Here is a 21,220-nt window from a genome sequence, read left to right as displayed (position 1 = left end):
CCTATGCCTGTTCCTTCTACAAATAGAAATAAATATATGATGACTTTTATTGATGTACACTAGAATGTGTTGGGTATATCTATTGACGAATAAATTTGAAGCTTTTGAAAATTTCATGCATGAATTAAAAACAATACACAATCTCATATTGACTCTATTCGTACTGATAATGGAAAATAATATACTTCAAATGAATTTGAAAACTATCTTCGCCATCATGGGATTCAACATCAAACACTTGTGCCTTATAATCCTTAATAGAATGGTATCTGAAAGGACAACTTGATTGCTTTGACAAATTTACACATGCAAAATCTTTTCAAGAATTTGATAATGAGATTACACATCTTGAAGGGGGAATCCTTGTCTTGGATCAATCTATGGAATCTCCTTTTGAAGCACTCTCCCCCCCTCATGAGGCTCCAAACAATGATCAAGAAGACACTTTGAGTGATGTGGTTGAGAGAATTGAAAGGCTAAATCTTGATTTAACCCAATCTCAGTCAACATAATAGCCTAGGCCATCTCATAACGTTCCTCCAAAATGGCTCACTAAGACACTTGAAAGTGTTCATCCTGATGAGGTAGGAAAGACAGGAACAAGAAGTTTTACTAGACATAATGGACATGATGTAGATGATTCTGATTCAACTGTTAATATGGATGTTACTTATGATTTTTAACTAAATTTGTCTACTATTTTCGAACCAACTTCCTTTTAAGAATTTTCTTCTCAAGATGAATGCTAAAGGAGCAACGCACAAAGAGTATGATGCTCTTATAAAGAATGAAACTTGGAACCTGGTGGACCCTCCATTTGGAACCAAACCGATTGGCTGCAAGTGGGTCTTCAAGAACAAGTATAAATTAGATGGCACACTTGAGAAGCACAAATCAAGGCTCATGGCAAAAGGATTTGCACAAAAAGAAGGGGTCGATTATGAGGATACTTTGCCCCCACAACAAAATAGGCTACCATCCAGACTCTCTTTGCTTTGGCAACTTAGAATGGATGGAAAGTCCATAAAATGGAGGTAAAATTTGCATTTTTGAATGGAGATTCGAAAGGAAATGTTTTTAGGTGTCAACCACAAGGTCTTGTTGTGAAGGGACAAGAGCACAAAGTATGTAAGCTTCTCAAATTCTTGTATGGCCTCAAACAAGCACTGCGAGCCTGGTGTGAGAAATTGACTAAGCATATGTTAAAACTAAAATTCAAACACTTTGATCTTGATGATGCAACTTTATTTGTCAAGAAAGTTGGAAAAACTATTGTCTATCTTGTGGTGTATGTAGATGATCTACTGATGACAGGGAACAATGAAAATTATATTGCATCCATAAAGAAAGAATTGAGGAAAGGATTTGAGATGATAGATTTGGGATATGTTCACTACTATTTGGGTATTGAAGTAACCCAACATCAAAAATTTATATTCCTCTCTCAAAGGAAGCACATTGGAGATTTGTTGAACAAATTTGGCATGGCTAAATGCAATCCTTTTTCCACTCCAATGGAACAAAATTTAAAGCTCACATTTAAAGAAGAAAATGAATTCGAGGACACAACTAAGTACATACAACCTGTAGGAAGTCTTAACTACCTCACTACTACCAGACCAAACATTTCATTTGCTGTTGGAATCCTCTTCAGGTTTATGCAAAAGCCTTGTGAGGGTCATTGATTTGCTGCAAAAAGAGTTTTAAGGTACTTGAAGGGAACTCAAGACTTTGGACTCAAATATACACATGTGGATGACTTCAATTTGATTGGATACTATGATTTAGACTTTTATGGAGATAAGGGAAATGGAATATCTACTTCAGGTTATGTTATGAGTCTTGGATTAGGAGCTATCTCCCGGAGGTCACACAAACAATTAGTTCCAATAGATTCCACAATAGAGGCAGAATATGTGGCAGTTGCAGAAGCAACCAAGGAGATTGTGTGGCTTGAGAAAATTCTTGAAGATTTACAAGAGAAACAAGTGCATTCTACTCCTTTTTTAATTGAGAATACTTCTGCGATAAAATTGGTCAATAATCTAAAATTCCATGATCAAACCAAGCATATCAATAGAAAGTATCATTTGATTTGACATCATGTTGAGGCCAAGACTATTCACCTACACCATTGTTCCACAAATGAGCAGATTGCAGACATCTTCACCGAAGTGCTTGGAAGAGAAAAGTTTGAAAGATTTAGAATGATGCTTGGACTTACAAACACCCCTTCTGATTAAGGGGGGGAATGTTGACACCTAATCCTTTGTGATTGGGCAAAAACTTGTAGATATGTAAATAGAAATAAGAATAGGGAAATACCTTGGAATAGGAATCCCAAGGGTCACTGTTCAAGTTTGTATTTAATTGCTTTCCACATTAACGAAAGGCATTGATTTGAGGAGTTATCTTCCTGACCTAACAAATAATGTGAAAATCTAACATAGAAGAACATGATACAAAGAGACATAACTATACATGGTTCACGTAATCTGGGCTACGTCCTAAGAGAAATAACCAATTCTTCCTTTATTTTTTCCAACCAAATGAAGGGCTACAACCAACAACACATATTGCAACCTCCTCTTCATTCTCTTACAATCTCCTTTCCTTTTTACCACGCTCTCTTGTATGACACAACCATAACATGATGAAGTGCCCGAAGCCTTTTAAAGGCTTCATTACATTCAATCCACGAGCACAATAACATGACCTACCAGTACTATAGGTTACCAACACTGTGGCCCCCAAAACCACTTGTTCACCTAAAATAGATTTGACTCTTTCACCAAGTCAAGTTTAGCCTAACATCCTCCAATTTCAACTTAATTTGAGGTTATTATCTCCTACCACCCTCAAAGTTCATAACCAAGATATCCAAGAATCTCAGATGCTCCCCCCATCACCTAGGTCTACATCTAAACTTTAATGGTAATTTACCAGGGGTATACATGCCTTATGAGGTCTTATAGCCATATGCCCATTTACAAACTATTTATTTATTTGTTATTTATTTAATTCTCAATTCCATTGAATTAGGAAGATAATTAGGCTCCACAATCAACTAAAAAGACCACCATGTAGTAAGCACAGTCATCCAACTGAGGAGAAGCGAGACTCCCTTAAGCTAAAGATCTCGAAAGAACCAACAACAAATCCTCATCCATGTGATGTAAATCACAAAGTGGAACCTCATACAATATAAACTGTAAGGGCGATAATGAGATCATTGTACATGAGAACTATGTAATAAAAAGTGAATTAGAAAAACACTTCATTTTTCCTATTTGATCTCTTATCAAATTTATGAAACAAATTATTGTATATCAATATAAAGATCATTAACATATTAACCTTTTCATTAGAAAACTTAATTCATATAAAAATGATTACATAACACTAGGTCTACTGCATTTGTAACCTCTTATCTTATTACCTCTCTATTTAGACATACACAAATATACACATAAATCTCAATAACTTTTAAAGAAACAGATGCATCAATTCTATTTTACATTAAAGCTTAAGTTCTACCCATCATAAAAAGTCAATACAATATATTAATCATTTTTCCTTAAATTTTATATACTTAAAAGATACCACCCTTTCCATCTTCTCTCATATTTCTCTCCCACTTTCTTAAGCTTGACCAAGTATTTTACTCTTTTTTATAATCGCACAACAATTTTAACAGTACAAAAACCCAAACCATGAATGTGTGATTTATGTTTCATAACAACTTGAAAAAAGCAAAACCCGATTACTTCCCTTTAGCAAATAATTTGTTATGTTCAATAAGAAATACTCCGAACGTTAAATCATTTTACGATTTTTTTTCAATTTCTCGTCTGCTGGAGCCTGTATATATGTCCGTAAAACCGAGGCCAATTCAAACAGGGTACTGAATGCCTGCTGGTATTTGAAGGGGAGCGGAAGGGGTTGAACCATAAGCATTCTCCGGTCACCTTTCACCATGACAACTCTGTTCAAGGTATGCTCACTTATATTTCATCTTAATTTATGCTCCTTTGACGGAATACTCAGTCATCAAGGCATCCTTGATAGCGTTTTCAGTTTATTACCGCTCACTGTATGCAACTTGTCATCGTTATATTGAATTCAAGTTTCTTACTCAGTTTTGCACTGCCATTAATCTCAAACCCTAGATAATATCACAGCAAAGCAAAAGAAATGCGAAGGGACGCAGCCTTAATTCCCCGTGCTTTTTCTTGCAGCCCCAGAACTTTGAATGCCTGAAAATTTGGACTGTGTTTTTGCCAGCGTTTCATTTGGGTCTAATTCTCTGCAAAAAATCGTCTAAAACTCCCCAGAGATATCGTCCAATGTCTGTCTAAACTCTTCAGCAACATCAATCTTGCCCTCAGAGAGAAAAATACAGTCGAAAGGAGTTCAAAATATGGTTAAAAAACATCGCTTCGCGGCTTTAAAATTGCCCAGGAAAAGCCCTAGGAGTATCAACGTCGGGAATCCCGAGTCTGCTGAAAACTCGGCGACTACTCCCGAGTTAGAAGAGTCTGACCTGAGTTTCAGCAAAAGAGGAAGCGAGTCAGTGTCTGGAGTACTCCCGAGTTATTCTAGAGTCGTGAGAGAGAGAGATTAAATGTTTGAGTTGTTTTCGGGATTTGTTATGTGCTAAACAGTTTATTTGTCTTCCTATGATTTGCACAATATTTTGCATAGTCGATCTTGCTATGAACTCTGATTAAACATGGTTACCAGACCCGGCTCGGTGAAAACACTAGGCGAGCCAAAAGAGTAAGAGTTCGACTCAACTGAGAAAAAACTTGACTAATAGAAAATATAAAAAATACACAATTTTTGATAATTTCTTTTATTAATAGGAAAATTTCATCTCGAGAGCCTATACACGCAATATATTTAGATATCTCCAGTTGGCGAGTGCAGACAAAATCAGGAAAACAGAGCAGAAAATGAGCCAAAAAAGCTCACATTTTGGGTTATATAAAGAGGAGGTTGAGTTTTTCTGACGCGTCCATGATTCAAACTCGTTTATTGTTTATCTGTTAACGACCTCCTGAGTACTTGCACTCGTTCATGGCCAGTGAAACTTGTTGCTAAGTTGAATAATTGGTGGGGTGAGCAGAGTTTTACCCATGAATCCAGGTCAAACCTGGTCGGTCTGGCAACACTCTGACTGCAAACCTAACTGCGATAGTTTTACGCCCTTTGAGGAATCTGCATATTTCTTTGCAAACGTTTGTTTTAACTTTCCTTTTTGAGTTTAAATTGGGTGTTCTCGCCTTTTTACCTCTTTCAAGTTGTATGTCAGGCACATCCTGTTCATTTATCCAAACTCCTTCACAAAATTTGACCAATAGGTTGTCTTTCCATTGTTGCATTTGCCTCTCAGATCTTTACTTTCCATGTTCCATAGATTCAGCATTGGTCTGGTATTTGTTGTTTCTATTTGCTTACCTTTCTTTCATGCTCTCTTACATAGAGTTATTTGGGTGATTATTTATCGTTAGCGGATGCATCTTTTTTAATCTAAACAACTCTTCATTTTCTCCCATGTATTATATCTGTTATTCATCATGCTCAAAATAAACCCTTTTCTCCAGTTTGTACCATTATAGAGGAGATGAGAATCCACATATAATGTCTTTATTTTGCTTTTAAAGCGTTTCTCTTTTGACATTAGACTATGTTGTAAAACTTTTGCACTAAGCAAGTTCATTTATCAGCTTGACCTTTTCATGTGCGTTGGGAGCAAATGCACTGTGTAAGGTACCCAACCCCCTTAAACCTAGTTAGGGTTGTGGGGTATCCAGACCCAACTTCCAAGGTTACTTTATGGAGATGGGGCTATAAAATTTACTCCTCCAACCTCTTCAAAACTCATTTATGATATCACCATTGCCTCGTACTCGCCAATAGCTTTCCAACAATATAAATTTTGTCTAAAACCAAGCTTCAGGCACAAAGTTATGCCTATTTGAAGATTGACCTCCTAATGCCATGTGGCCTATATACCTCTTCAACATGGCAGACATGTTGCATTACTTGCCCACATGTTGCCATGGTATAGGGCCATGTCTTAGATACATGGCAATCTCGCCATGTCACCTAGGATGTGGCATTGTGCTTCGAGCTTGGCAATTTCAGGAGGAAACCCCAATTGTTTCGATTTATTCTCACAACACTTGAAATTACGATATCCTGACCTTTCCATTACCACTGTCAAATAATGGGAGGACACTTCTTCGGGAATTGACAGGGTTTTCAAGTCTGTTAGTATTGGGGTGTTAGCCTGATAAGGAGGATTCAACCTCTTGGTAACTCAACACCCTTTACACTTGGTCCCGTCAATTGACGATTCTCTATCTTTCGTTAAGCGATGAACAATGCGGGTTTTGTCTGTATTGGCACTTTGCCTGGTCGATGCATATACATTATGTTGATCGCTCATTGTGCTCACTCTTGATCAAATAATTGGTAAACATCAGACGAAAGGTTCTTTGTCAACTAATGGACATGTTGGGTTTGTCTATATTAGGTATTTATGATGGGTGTCATTTTGCGACTTCCTCAACACTTGATGCCCGATATTGTGGGGCTAAGCCCTCATCTGGTTTAGCTCCTAATGGCTTTCTGACTAGGGGCTAGGGCCATGAACCCCAAATTTCCATAAGTCATGCCACTTCATCGAGTTCTCCTTTTGATCGCTAACAGATGGCAAGGGACGAACCTATCTTTATCACTTGATAGACATGTCGTAATGTGTTGGAATTTGGATTTTGCAGTATATTTGTTTCGTTGAACTCCTAGTATCTTTGAGTGCGATACTTCGATCTTGATGGCTCAATAGCCCCTTCTCTTGCTGGCTTTTGGTCATAGCTCTTGACAACCATATGACTAGGGGCCAAGCAAAAGATTTCTAATCCCTGAAACTTCACACTTCAATCGTACAACCTCATATCAAGAGGGGGTCAATCCTCGAAACTTTGTAATTTCCAATAGAGAATTGAGGCCTGTGATAATCGTCTGAGTCCAAATTTCAATAGGGTGGTAATTTATCCAAAAGGCTCCTAAAGACTAAGAAGTCTTCAATGACCTTTAGGGGCACTTTGAATGCTGCCTTTTGTTGAAAATGTAGCTATGGAAGGTCGTCTGGCTTATGCCTTAGCCGGTGAAGATGACGAATTAGTCTTTCTCTAGCATGGATGCGAGTTCATGAGATAGACTTCAATTACGATGAGTTAATTTCCAATTTACTGGAATGATCGTTGAGTTTGCATGCTAGTGTTGGAGCCTTCTTCAGTTAGACTATAGGATAAGGTGGTAGTAACAAGTTGAGTTAAATGAGTTAAGACTCTAGTGTTGATTGGAGAGATAATGAGTTGAGTTCTCAGTTAGCTTGCAATCACAACTAGAGAAAATCAAGGAGGAACTCGAGCTAGTTAACTAGGACTTGCTCGAGTTAACTAGCAAAGGAAACTCGTGACACTAGTGTGAACTGCTAATTCAACTAGGCCTCTTGCATGCTTGATTTCTATCTATAAAGGGAAGGATGAAGGCACAAGATAGATCAATTCTTTGTGTGTGGAGTGCGCATAATTGAGGAGCAATTGAGCGCAAGGATTTAGGAGTTTGTTCGCAAGGAAATAGGGGCTCAAGTGTGCCAGGAAAATAGGATCCCAAGTGCACAAGGAAATAGGGCCAAGTGCACAAGGAAACAAGAGTCCAAGTGCGCAAGGAAACAAGAGTACAAGTGCGCAAGGATTGTGGAGCGGGTTTTAGGGATTCTCAGGGCAGGTCGAGACTATCTTCAACAGTGATCAAGGAGGGCTAAGATCAGGAGCTGAGAATAGTGAGGAGACGCCTAGTGCTTTCTCAAAGATAGATTGCTGGCTATAGTAGCAACGTGAATTGTAATAGATCCAATTGCTCAAAGAACAATCAATAAAATACCACAACAAAGAAAGCAGGTTTTCCCTTTTGGGTTTCTTGGGTAAAATAAATGTGTCAATTTTGTGTGCATGTGTTTTTATCTCTGGTGTTTTTCCGCTGCTTATAGATTGTTAAGAAACTTTGTATCTTGGTAAAAGTAAATTTGGTTTCAGTTTTCAATTGCCTTGTTTTCAGTAATTCATCTAAGTAGTTGCAGAGTTTCAAGGAAAATTGACACCTTCAACTAGGCATCTTCACCAAGAAAAGAAAAGATGACCAATTGTCAAATTTCATAACTTCTCCTAGTTGAAGGAAATTCTTCTCATTCTTTTAAGGCTGTAACGTCACCCTTCAAACTTCTAGCATTCACAAAACGAAGAGGCTAGTATCCTGACTTATATCCTGAAGGAACAAGTTCCCTTCAAACAGAGAAGGACCTTCAAGTCCTCTCACTCCCAATAGGACACTATTAATTTTAGATAACAATGGTATGTTCTATGCTTTGCACGATTACTTCATTGTCCTTTTAGCAGCCCAATGACAATCTCCAATTTAGTTTCCAATAACAATCACTTTAACCATAATTACATTGACAATAACTGTAGATAGAACATGAACAATAAAATGCAGAAGACAAGCCAAGGCAAGAACACCAGATTTGGTGAATGCCAAGGAAAAACCCCCAAGATGGGGAAAACCCTTTGATAAATTCTTCTTATTATAAATATCAAATGTTCAACAAAGAGAGAGAGTACAATAAAGTCAAAATTGACTTGCCAAATGATGATCAAAGCAGCCCTGTCAAATTTGAAATTTTCCTGCAGCAATCAACAACCCTAACCAGAAAGTCAATGCTGGTCAAAGCAGCAACAAACCATCCACAATGCAGCTTAGTCATACCCAGTCAAACTCGACTTTCTTAGGTGGTCAAAGTCAGCCCAAAACAATCATTAAAACAAGGGTCAAACTTGGTCAACCTGAAGTCAACCCTGCTGTCAAACAAGCCTGTTATCAATGCATGTCCAACAATCTAGAAAATCTCGGTTTTTGTACCAATCAATGCGACATGGTCAAATAGAGTCAAACCCTCCAAAATCGCAGTGAAACTTGGTCAAACAGTGCTTGGTCAACGTTGGTCAAACCCTGCTTCAGTGCTGGAATTCGGCCTCTGAAATTCATCCTCTTTTCCAACCACACATGTGAGATGAAGAGCTGCCCAATAAGTTGTACAAACCAATCAGATGAGGAGAGAGAAGAAGAAGATGAGTTGATGAGGTGCCAAATGAGGTTGGAGGTCTCTCTTATTTATACAAGTCGTTGGGGGTTCAAATGACATGTCCATTGGGCTTCATGAGCCTACATGATGATGTGGCTGACCTTGACAATTTGCACATGTGTGGGCTTGACCTCAAAAACATATTTCCCCTTGTCCAAATTTGATGATCTTTAGGTCGATTTTGGTCCTCTCGAAAAGAGGAATTCAATGCAATAATCATCTCCATCAAATGAGCTGTCCAAAGTGGAATTTGGCCCTAGTTGCCAATTTTAACACTCCCTCTCAACTAGGGAGAATTCCACCTGCCAATCCATCCATCATCATGCCATTCGGTCATCATGTACCATCTTTGCATCTCGTCTCTACTTTGCTGAACACTAATATAGATAATGAAGAAGAATTGATTGAGAGTGAGTCACAAGACCTTACCACTCTCCATTGACAAAAATCAGTCCACATAACTAGGGGTAGACCAAGTTGTTGAACACCATGCATCCTAGACATACGGAGTACGACAGTACATGATGTGTCCATCTGTAGTGCTATTGTCCCTATCCTCTTTTCCCAACTCATTGGCCAAATGAGAGGTACTTCCCAAGAGTTCCAGACTACATGGGTAGGATGTCTGCTGGGGCATCCCCAGGAGAAGGTGAACCACTCATCTTGCTCGTATGCCATAGGAGAAGGTGAACCATTCATCCTATGCATATATCATTGTAGGGCAAGGTGAACCACTCACCCTACATGTGTCATCAATCGTAGGGGAAGATGAACAACTCACCCTATGCACATGTCAACCATTATGGGTATCACAGGAGAAGGTGAACCACTCACCCTATGGTTGCTCATAGCTCCAAGAAGTACCCCAAGCCCCTAGGGCTCCCAGAGCTCAATGTCCAACTCAAGCGGGACCCTCATGGGAGGGTCTTTCCATGACTCCAAGTCTCTCTCGGAAGGTTAAGAATTTGACCTTCCCCAAGGGATTCGTGAGGATGTCAATAACCTGCTCATCAATCTTGATGTGTTGGAGCCTTATTGCTCCCTGTTGTACCATATCCCGGATAAAGTGGTACTTGATGTCAATATGCTTGGAGCAGTCGTGGAACACGAGATTCTCTGAAAGGTGAATCCCACTCTGGTTGTCGCAATAGATCACGATGGTATCCAACACATGCTCAAATAACTCACTGAAGAGCTTCCTCAACCAAACAACTTCACAACAGGCCATACTAGCAGCAATATATTTGGCCTTGGTGGTGCTTAGAGCAACCGATTTCTACTTCCTTCTCATCCATGATATTGAAGCTGATCCCAATGAGAAGCAACATCTTGACGTGCTCTTTTTATCCACCACACTGCCAGCCCAGTCAACATCAGAATATCCATGTAGCCTTAAATTCCCTACAGAGTATCTTAGTCCATAGTTGATTGTGCCACAGAGATATCTCAAGAGATTCTTAATAGTAATCCAACATATGTGATGAGGCTCAACCATAAATTGACTCAAAGTATTCACAAAGAAGCATATATCTGGTTGGGGGTTTACTAAGAACATCAGGCCCCCCACTAGTTGTCGATACTCGGAAGGGTTTGCCAATTCGGGCCCAACAACACTTCCACATAGCTTCTTGAAGTTGAGTTCCATCGGAGTAGACACAGACTTGCAATCCACCATCCCACACCTCTCTAGCAACTGCACAATGTATTTTCCTTGAGAAAGTAAAATCTCGCTTGGCTTTTTCTAGCCTTCCAGGCCTAGGAAGTAATGCATCAGACCTGGGTCCTTCATCTCGAACTCGAAAGTCAACTCCCTCGTGCATTGATAAATGAGAGGGTCTGCACCTGTTAGGAAGAGATCATCAACATAAAGGACCAAAATAAGAGGCATGTCTATGTTGCACGAAACTTCTAGGAACCCAGTGTTTCGGGCTGTACCTGTACCTGAAACTTCAAAACTTGGCCGAAACTCGACCATGATTTAATCATCTATGAGAGTTAATATAGAATTGGTTTTCCTTCTAAATTGTCGTATGGGTCTTATTCCCTTTTTACTTGCAAGATAATGTGTTATTCACTTATATATCTATCTATCTATCTATCTATATATATATATATATATATATAGATATATATATGACGTTTTAGTTGGCGTTTCGGCTGACATTTCCATTTTTGGGAGGTGACGTTTCTAAATGTACCCGCTTTGGAAACTCCGAAATGTTTTGGCGTTTTGTGCAACTTAGAGGCATGTCCTTTTCAACCTTGAAGTATAGATTAGGATCAACATAGCTCCTCGTAAATCGCAACTTCACAAGATAACTGTCAATTTTCTCATACCAAGCCCTAGGGGCTTGCTTCAATTCACAAAGAGCTTTTTCAACCTGCAGACATGTGTCCTTCGATCTTGTACTTCGAACCCCTGTGGTTGTTCCATTCCAACTTCCAAGTAGACTTCCTCCTTAAGCGAGCCATGCAAGAAAGCAGTCCGATGTCCATTTGATGTAGGCTCCATCCTTGGTTGGTAGCGAGAGTTATAATAGATTGGATAGTGGTATATTCGGCAACCGGTGCAAATATCTCATCATAGTCCACTCCTTCCTTTTGAGAGAAACCACGAGCAACGATCCTGGCCTTATATTTTTCAGCACTCCCATCAACTCCATGTTTAATTTTGTAAAGCCATTTTGAGGTGACCACAAACTTGTCTTTGGGTGGGTCTCGGCACCACGTCCCAGACATCATTCATCATGATAGATTCATATTCCTCATTCATCGCATCCTTCCATACTATTGAAGAAAGTGTAACTAGGTTCGGTCTTCATAATGACACATTCTAATGTAAATGATGTAAATTGTATCTAGCAAAATATTTTGTGAATTTGAGTCATGGGTTTCATGCTCAAAAATGTATTTGTTTTAGTAGCTCTCATTATGAGCTCTAGGCTAGGTGATAGCTTTGTGTCATTGATGTAAATGTTTACACTTGAAAATGTACAAGTATGACTCCAAGATCAAGGGCAGAATCATGTGACAAGACTCCTTCAAGATCAAGAACAAAAGGCTAACAATTGACTCCTCCAAACGAATATAAAAGAAGCAATGTATTTTCGGCATAAATATATATTTATATATGAGTGTTCATGTCGGCTTTATATCATGTTCAAGTCGGCTTAAAGGTATGGCATGTTGGCTTAATGAACAACCCTCATACACTATAAATATTGGCCTCTCCTCATCTATTCAGACATACCATCACAACACTTGAATTGGGTCTCTCTCCTATGCGAAGAAGTCTGTCAAAAGGTGCAAAGAAAGGATCATCTCAAGGAGCCACGGGACCATAAGTATACCATCACAACACTTGAATTGGGTCTCTCTCCTATGCGAAGAAGTCTGTCAAAAGGTGCAAAGAAAGGATCATCTCAAGGAGCCACAGGTCCATAAGTAGAAGGTCTGTTCTACTGTCTATAACTGCAGGGATTCTGTGCGAGGCTAGGGCATCACTATATGTGCTCTCATCATCAAGGAAAGAGTTCGATTTTGGGTCTGTTTGGAGGACAAATTTGCTTGGAGAGTAGAGACATCAAGAACGAAGTGTTTGGAGGGCTAGAAGAGCCATAACCCTATCACACGTGCGAAGGAACAAATCACGGTTAGGGCTGTGTTACAGTCCTAGGTTATCTTAATGATAGGGATTAATTCTAGGCCTAAAGAGTTCGGATATTTGACTAGAAGGAAGCTCCAATCATAGCGAGGCAAGAGGAAGGCTACAAGAGCAAATAGCTCACTCCCACGTGAGAAGACAATGACATTTTCAGGACTGCGGCTAGGGTTTTTGAGCAGTTCAGCAGATCACATTGTTTCAAGGCAAGCGTTGAGGAGATCCACTAGGCTAGTGGACCATCTTGAGCAAGGGAACCTTGGAGGAGGAAGAGGAAGGAAGAAGGAAGCTAGATCATCCATTCTTGGTAGCAGATTTTATCCATGTTGCAGCAAATCAGAGGACATTAGTAGGAGAAGATTCTAGCCTTGATCTTGGAGTCACTTGGTCAAAGGGTCTTTGTATTGGTCTTGGAAATTTTGTCAAAGTGAAGAAACTATAAGAAGAATTACCGTGGGTTTTCCTCTCAGGTTTGGAGAGGTTTTGCCCTGGCTGCTGCCTATATCTTGTGTTATTGTTCTTTTGTGTATTATGCATGGTAGCTGGTTGATGAAGTTAATGATCACTAACATATAAAAGATCTTATTTGAATTGTCTAAAGAATGAAATTACTTCACAAGCAATTATCAAGATAGAGAAATCATTAACATCTCAGCCATTTAGATTTGTCAACACATACTCGGTGTTTTACAACTTCTTCAAACGTGCATGAAAGCTTGAACGATAGTACTCATAGCAACCAAATATCCTTGGTACTTGTTCGGCTTCTTACTTTCACAAAATGTCCCTCTTGGAGCAATATGTCTTTCAGAATCTTTGAGAGTACCTTTGAGCCATAGTGGTCTTTTCCTAGAGGTAGAGGGATCACTAGGAGGTGGATCAATAGGATCCATCAGACCATCAACATCAGGCATAGGCTCACCTGTTGGAGGTTCATCCTGTTTTTCCCAACATCATCATCGTCCTTCCTTGGAATAGGGAGATCTCTGGCTTTCCCAAGGGCAATGTCTTCATCAAAAGTAACATCACGACTTACTTCAACATCTCTTTGACGAGGCACATAGATTCTATATGCCTTTGAATTTTCACCGTAGCCAACGAATATACCTTTCTTCCCAGAAGCTTTCAACTTATTCCTTTTCCCTTTAGCCACATGAAAATACACAAGACAACTAAATATTCTAAAATGAGAAACATCAAGTTTCTTACTAGTGAAGACTTCCTCGGGTGTCTTGAAATCCAATGCTTGATGCGAGCTCCTATTTTGAACATATACGACAGTGTTGGCAACTTCTCCCCATAAGAACTTCGGTAGACCTTGATCATAGATCATGGCATGGGTGGCTTCCATGATTGTTCAATTTTTTTCTTCCAAAAATGCCATTCTGCTCAGGATTGTATGGAACAATTGTCTCCCTCTTAATGCCAACCTCTTTGCAAAAGTCATTGAATTCATTTGATTCATATTTGGTTCCATTGTTGGTCCTCAATATCTTGATCTTCTTCCCTATTTGATTTTCCACCAATGCTTTGAAAGAACGAAACCATTTGAACACTTCATCCTTCCTCTTCAAGAAATAGATCCATGTTTTGCGAGAGTAGTCATCCACAAAGATTGCATAATATAAGTATCCTCCCAACGATGTTACGAGCAACATACCAGACAGGTCAGAATGGACCAATTGAAGAATATCGATTGTCTTGCTTTCACTAGAAGGGAATGGTCCCTTTGTATGTTTCCCAGCTGCACAACCCTGACAAACACCTTCATGGTTCATATTAAACTCAGGCATACCTGTGACCATCTTCCTTACCCCAGGTAAGGCTTTGTAATGTAGGTGGGCAAATCTTTGGTGCCATAATTCACATTGAAGAGAAGTATCACTCGCCAAAGCTCCCAAAGGACTTCCTCCAACTTGATAGAGGCCATGTTAAAATTGGCAACTAGGGCCAATTTCCATTTTGGACAACTCATTTGATGGAGATGATGATTGCATTGAATTCCTCTTTTCGAGAGGACCAAAATCGACCTAAAGATCATTAAATTTGGTCAAGGAGAAATGTGTTTTTGAATTAAATCCCTCACCTGTGCAAATTGACAAGGTCGGCTTAAGGTAAAATAATCAAGTGGAACCCCTCTTCTTCTCCTATAAAAGGAGTCCTCCAACCTTATTTCACACATCCAAACAGGGCATTTCATCTATTGTAATACTTCTGAGGCAGCCACAACTTGGAGAAGCTAGAAGGACGAGTTGTTTGGGTTTATTCTTTGGTTAATTTGTCTCCCACAGGTCCGAGTTAGGAGCAGACAGCTAGCCGCAGGGTTAAGGGCAGTTCTGGGTGATGGTTTGGCATGATCCTTGGGTGAGGATCTCTCCAACAACAGGCCACATTCTTTGTGTGGAGCCACAGGTGGGCCGCAGGCCTATTTGACTTGGAATTGGAGGGTCGAGAGGCAATTCTGAGCTACAGAATAGGCCGCAGACCTATTTCCCTTGCTCAGGTAGACAAATGACATGATGGAGGGCTAATTACTAGCCTAAGATGGCAGCGAAGAGAAGCAGAGATGTTTGGAGGCAAAACCACTGTGATTGAGGAGGTCTGGAAGTGGAGAAAAGAGGACTGTAGCAGGCTGATGGCAAAACCCTAACCAGTGATCAGAATATCAGAGAAGAAGACACCAGTTCTTGGAGCATGCAAAGATTGCTAGAATTGTAGATTGATTGGGCCATCTTCTTGTCTAAGGGCTAAGTTATTAGATCGTCAATTGGCAAGTCATTTCTATTGTACTCTCTCTCTGCTGAACATTTGATATTAATAATAAGAAGAATTGATAAAGGGTTTTTCCCATCTTGGGGTTTTTCCCTGGCTTGTCTTCTGCATTTACGTTTAATGTTCTTTCATCAGTACTGTCATGATTAATGTGATTGCTAATGGATTAATGAAATTGATAAGGGGCTAATGATCTAATGAAGTAACTAACCTAAGCAAAGAACATGTTAATTCAAAATTAAGAGACCATCAACCCTAAATCCAAGAGTAAATGCATCTTTAGGGTTTCTTTGCCAAATACGTACCTTTCCATCAATGAATGCTATCTTGAAGCCTTTATCTTCCATCGCAAAAATAGATACCAGGTTCTTCTTCAAATCAGGCACATACAATACTTCTTGTAGATGAATTTTTTGACCTTGATTCAAGTGAAGAGTGATAGTACCTATCCCTTTCACGAGGTAAGTGGCATTATCTCCAAGTATGATCTTCAAATTAGTCTTCTTTTCAACCAAATTTGAGAGGGTCTCCTTGTACCCAGTGAAGTGCCTTGAGGCTCCACTATCAATCAACCAATGATCCAAAGTATCTGGAGGAGAGGCAGTAGATAGAGCGGAAATAAGATAAAACTCATCTTGTTTTTCTACAACATTACTTTCATCATACCTAGCATTTCTTGTCCTTTTGGGAGGTCGACCATTTCCATTTCGAGTAGCGGGAGCATTCCTCTTTCCTTTGTTGTTGAACTTGTTGTTCCTTTGATTGTGATTGACTTTGAAATTATTGTGGTTGTTGTTGTTGATCCTTTGGAGAATTCTTCTTGTGAGGATGCTCTATATAGCATAGTGGCCGAACCTGTTGCAATTGTAGCACCTTCATTTTCTTCTTTCTTTAAATCCTTTCTTGGATCCTTGACCTTGTCTCCTCGGACCACCATTATTCTTCCTTTTTGCATGAGCGGAGAAGGCAGTAGGCTCATTTCCATTTGAGGGCTTGTCTCTCTCTATCATCCTAGACTCCTCTTGAGTGCATCTAGCCAATAACTCATCGGAACCAGGTATCTTGTCATTGTTGAGAATGGTGGTGACAAATACATTCCAAGGTCTTGAAAGACCTCCAAGTGCAATGAGAGTGAGCTCCCTATCAGCAATAACTTCTCCAATAGATAGTAGGTCATTCTTGATTTGAGTTATTCTCATGAAGTAGGATTGGATAGACTCCCCTTTATCCATTTTGATATCCTTCAAATTGTTTTTGAGAAAGAGGATTTGATTTGCATTGTTTACTTTGAATATCCCAACCAACTTATCATATATCTCCTTAGAAGTTCCCAAATTAGAAATATAGGCAACCAAATGCTTTTGAATAGAGTCAATCAAAATTTTCTTTGCTTTGACCTCACTTTTTCTATATTTCGTCTTAGCAGCAGCCGGTGCATTTGAAGGAGGCTCCACCACTTTTCCCTGCACATAGTCCAATACTTCATGCTCCTCTAAAGTCATCTTCCATGCATGATAGTCAGATTTGTCATTGAGCTTATCCTTAGACTTGAAGTAAGATATAGAAGCCATTGAGACTTGTCCAATAGTCTTGTCCAACAAATTGCTCTTAGTGATTGATTTTCTCTCTTGCTTGGCCGTGGTCTTCACTTGGGTTCTGATACCATGTTAATTTTAGATAACAGTAGTGTGTTCTATGCTTTGCACAATTACTTCAATGTCATTCTAGCAGCCCAATGACAATTTCCAATTTAGTTTCCAATAGCAATCACATTAACCATAAATTATATTGACAGTAACTGTAGAGAGAACATGAACAATAAAATGCAGAAGACAAGCCAAGACAAGAGAACACCAGATTTGGCGAATGCCAGGGAAAGACCCTTTGATCAATTCTTCTTATTATAAATTTCAAATGTTCAGCAGAGAGAGAGAGTACAATAAAGTCAAAATTAACTTGCCACTTGATGATCAAAACAGCCCTGTCAAATCTGAAAATTTCCTGCCGCAATCAACAGCACTAACCAGAAAGTCAATGCTGGTCAAAGCAGCTGCAAACCATCCATAATGCAGTTCGTTCATACCAGTCAAATTCGGCCTTCTTAGGTGGTCAAAGTCAGCCCAAAACAGTCATTAAAACAGTGGTCAAACTTGGTCATCATGAAGACAACCCTGCAGTCAAACAGGCCTGTGGTCAATGCAGGTCAAACAGCCAAGAAAATCTCGGTTTCTGTGCCAATCAATGTGGCCTGGTCAAACAGAGTCAAACCCTCCAAAATCACAGTCAAACTTTTTCAAACAATCCCTGGTCAACGCTGTTCAAACCCTGCTTCAGTCCTGAAATTCAGCCTCTGAAATTCGTCCTCTTTTCCGGCCACACGTGTGAGATGAAAAACTGTCCAATAAGCGGTACGAACCAATCAGATGAGGAGAGAGGAGAAGAAGATGAGTTGATGAGGTGCCAAATGAGGTTGGAGGTCTCTCTTATTTACACAAGTCGTTGGGGGTTCAAAAGACATGTCCATTGGGCTTCATGAGCCTACATGATGATGTGGCCAACCTTGACAATTTGCACATGTGTAGGCTTGACCTCAAAAACATATTTCCCCTTGTCCAAATTTGATGATCTTTAGGTCGATTTTGGTCCTCTCAAAAAGAGGAATTCAATGCAATAATCATCTCCATCAAATGAGCTGTCTAAAGTGGAATTTGGCCTTAGTTGCCAGTTTTAACAGACACAGCCACTGCGATTCCATCCCTTAATTGGTCTGAGTAAGGCTAACCATTCTAACAGAAAAACAAGAATAGCCTCAGGCCCAAGTTAGCTTATGCATCGCACTTGTACATCATACATTTCATACCCTTTATGGGCAACATGTCCCAAAGTGTACCTTCAGAGTCCATACACAGAATTCATTCACATGAGAAAATAACAGCTAGTGACCAAGCACAATACACATTTTCCCGTTTCATCATTGCTATATACATCAGAGATTACCTCTGCATACAACATTTATTCATCAAGAGAGTAATAACCAAAACTAAACACAATTATACAATACTTCCAACTCTTCTTTCACACATATTCCATAAACCATCTCAACCACTTGGAGCTCATCAATACATGCAAATACAGTAAATCAGCATAACAATATTTGAAATGCATTGAACAACAATATCATTTCATTTTCAAAGAACAGTTACATTTATTTGGTTCTCTTAAACTTGTTGGAAACTGATGAGGGGAGAGCCACTCTCCACCCAACCTTAGGCTTAGCTACATTGCAGTCTATCTTGCAGCTGGCCACCCCTAAGCCATATCTGATGCCTGAAATAAAGCTTCACTGAAGGACCCAAGGTTACAAATCAGGTAGAAAACATGAAGGCTATTCTCCTTCATATACAGGATTCAGGAATCGCACATCAAATTCTGAGTCAAGGCCTCTTGACATAGCAAAATATGGCCAATCAGGGCCTGCACAGCACCAAAGGGAGCCCTTCATTGATCTAGCAGTCCCTCAGCGCTTCCCTTCTCCAGTGCCTTACATGCCTTAAACAAACAAAGCATTTATAATTCCCTCTAGGCCTCTGAACCTCAGGTTTAAGGTTCCTTACACTTTCCTTGTCCAATTCAGTTTAGAACTCACTTCCACACTATGTGGCTGTGACTCTGAAGGCTTCCAGTCACCTCCTCCTTAGAGTCATGTCGTTTGCACACAAATGTGGGTTGATTCCGTTTGCCCAAATCAGAGGACACTGGTTGTCTCTGGTATGCAATTTCTCTTAGTTCTTACTCTTGTTCTGTCTGCGCTGTCCTTGCTCGCATCTGCCTCCCCACAGGCATTGTTCCCGGCCTCAGAGTTCGGGGTCCTGCCTTGGGTTGTGGGTCAACTCTTGGAATGCTCTGGAGTGGCATGTAATGCGTACTGTGGTGCAATTCAGTACCTTCTCTCCCATTCGTTCATAACTAGTTGGTAGTCCAACTACCAGATCAGGAAAAAAAAGTATTTAGGAGCTATCTCAGTCCCTTACAGCTTTCTTTTCAGTGAAGCTTCTTTCCCAGGCATTAGGATCTGTGTAGACCATCCTCTCCTACAGTTTCAGCAATATATATATATATATATATATATATATGAAATGAATGTTTACAACATGATAAAATCTGACATAATATCCATGCTGGTAATCCAGCATTAACAGTCTTAATTACATTTACAAAATCTGGGCATTCAATAGTGACTTTAGGCACTGGCATTTAGTTGTATTTGCCAAGGCACTTGTGCAGGGTGCAGGAATGTCAAGCTCTTAAAATCTATGCCAGCCAGATTTTAAATTTATTCCATGCATGGATACATGGTACACTCGTGTTTTGTTCATTTTGGTTTGCTTTTCTTACTAATTGTAGTGTTGTCTAACAAAAATACATTAAATTGTCTGCTTCAGTACATTGCATATGCCTAAAACTTCATGGGGCATATAAAGAAGCAAGTTTATGTTGGTTTTATAGACACCTTTGCTGTTTTCAGAGTGAGATTTAGTCATTGTCATTCTTTTACATTTTCCCCATAATTGAGAATTCATCTGTTTTCGATATATTTGTCAAATTTTGTGTGTGTGTGTGTGTGTGTTTGGTTATTTCTAGTTTCCTATATCTTTTGAAATAGTATCTGTATTTTTGTATATCATTAAATCAGATTTTTTAACCTTACTAAATTATCCACCTTTTGGTAGGACCCAACCCTGATTTCAGCATATAGAGATCGAAGATTTAATGGAACGCAAGAGGAATTTGATCAGGCACTGCGCACTTCTGTTACTGTTTATGTGGGGAATCTGTCATTTTACACAACTGAAGAGCAAGTCTATGAACTCTTCTCTCGTGCTGGAGAAGTAAAAAAATTAATAATGGGTTTAGATAAAAATACAAAAACTCCATGTGGTTTTTGCTTTGTCATGTAAGTTATTTGCCTCAGACATTGCACCCTTCAATGGTCTCTTCTGTGAGCTTGATTTGTTTATATGCTATGTGAGGATCATGTTACCATTGCTAAGCAAATTATGCTTTTGCTATAGATGCATTTGATGCTTAATTTTGACTAGATACCATGCTAGAAATGAAAATGATGCCATGTATCTTGTCTTTTGTATGAATACTCAATTTTACTACATAATTAGAGAATTTGAAGAGAAGGAAGTTTGGGTTTGGCCAAGAAATCTTAGAAATCTTGGTCAATAAGTTTAAACAATATTTATAATAACAGAATGGATTTAGTGAAGACTTCAATTGGGAGAAATTTCATATGAAGCTTAGCTTATGATACAGGGACCCGTGACCATCTGCATGGTTGAATTACATGTGGCATCTCTAAAGGTGGTTGTGATGTGTTCATATTTGTCTCTGATTATAAACTACATATTACTATAAGAGGAGCGACATTATGGAAAGGAAAATTATATGCCCCTTGTTAAAAGTTTCTTGGAACAAGATGAAGCACCAAACTCAGCAATTTTTTTTTTTTTGTAAGCTTAGGTGGGACCTTCTCATTTTCGAGTTTTTACATGTCCGTTATTCACCCC

General features: G+C 39.3%; 1 long non-coding RNA gene across 1 annotated transcript; it reads left to right on the top strand.

The window, feature by feature from the left end:
* The first annotated feature begins 3,654 nt into the window (after nucleotides 1-3,654).
* LOC149165940 (uncharacterized) lies at nucleotides 3,655-20,410 on the top strand. Its single transcript, XR_016260368.1, has 2 exons — nucleotides 3,655-3,994; nucleotides 20,375-20,410. It is a non-coding gene; the product is annotated as an uncharacterized LOC149165940 (long non-coding RNA).
* The last annotated feature ends 810 nt before the right edge of the window (nucleotides 20,411-21,220 follow it).

The sequence above is a fragment of the Pinus tabuliformis genome, chromosome 5_1, assembly GCF_031772625.1.
Source record: "Pinus tabuliformis cultivar Carrire ecotype Pingquan chromosome 5_1, CPIR1, whole genome shotgun sequence".
Classification (NCBI taxonomy): domain Eukaryota; kingdom Viridiplantae; phylum Streptophyta; class Pinopsida; order Pinales; family Pinaceae; genus Pinus; species Pinus tabuliformis.
The sequence above is the reverse complement of the archived record's forward strand: the minus strand, read 5'-3'. Positions and strand labels throughout refer to the sequence as shown.